We start from the raw sequence: 1,037 nt of genomic DNA, 5'->3' as shown, positions 1-1,037 counted from the left end.
ATGGGATGTTTTGCAAACAAATGAAGGAGGTTGTACCCACTCTGACCACTGGCACTGGATAGTTTCTGCCTATTTTTCAGTGAAAAAACAATAAATCATATTTTTTTGGACAGCTTGAGGTGAGAGGAGTGCTTTTAAAGGCCAAGGATGCAGGCATTTCCCTGCATCAGGGACACTGATGCTCTCTGCAGGTTAAATGCCATCATGTGTGTTAAATGGGGGTAATGTGTCTTAAGAGGGGGTAATATGTGTTAATTGGGGGTAATGTGTGTTCCGTGGGGTTAATGCGTGTTAAATGGGGGGGTAATGTGCGTTAACGGGAGAGGAGGTGTGTTAACTGGGGAGTAGCACATGTTAAATGGGGGCAATGCACGTTTAGAGGGGTCAATGTCTGTTAAATGGGGTTAATGTGTGCTAAAATGGGGCTTAAAGAGCAGGGCACCTCTGGGTTTTGTCCCCCCCGCCGAGCTACTGGAAACCAGTAGCAGGGAGAAGGAGCTGGAGCGGGACTGGTGTGTGTTGATGCCAATGCTTCCATTTTCCGCCACTTTGAAATGTGTTTGTGTCCTGAACTTGGCCGGGCTTTCAAATTGCCACATTTCACCCAAACCAAAATATTAACCACCATAATCATCCTCATAAGAAGAGCAACAAAATGCCTGCTGCTGACTTTGAGATGTTTTTCCCTAGAACGTAAAATAAAATGGGTTTCTAACCTCAGCACTGCTTCCAGATGAGCAACTGAAACATTTGTTCTGGCTGACTTTATCAAAACCTTGCGTTTTCTTTTGCGTTTTTTTCTTTTTTTAATGTCATTTTGCCAGAATTGGCATGTCATTGAGCCAACCCAACTGGAAGCGCCTTTACAGGAAGGGGGCAAAGACAATTCTTCTGTGGCCCAGACCCACGCAGGCAAAGACCCAGCCTTGGTAACGTCTCAAATCCTTGGTTAGCACAAATATAGTTTTGCAGCAGATGAAAACAAAAGAAATGGGGCTGTTTGCGGGTGTGCATGGGGGTTTCCGCAGGAAACTGGA

Source organism: Cariama cristata, unplaced genomic scaffold (genome assembly GCF_000690535.1).
Source record: "Cariama cristata isolate BGI_N322 unplaced genomic scaffold, ASM69053v1 scaffold2756, whole genome shotgun sequence".
NCBI lineage: Eukaryota > Metazoa > Chordata > Aves > Cariamiformes > Cariamidae > Cariama > Cariama cristata.
This window is presented reverse-complemented; position numbering follows the sequence as displayed.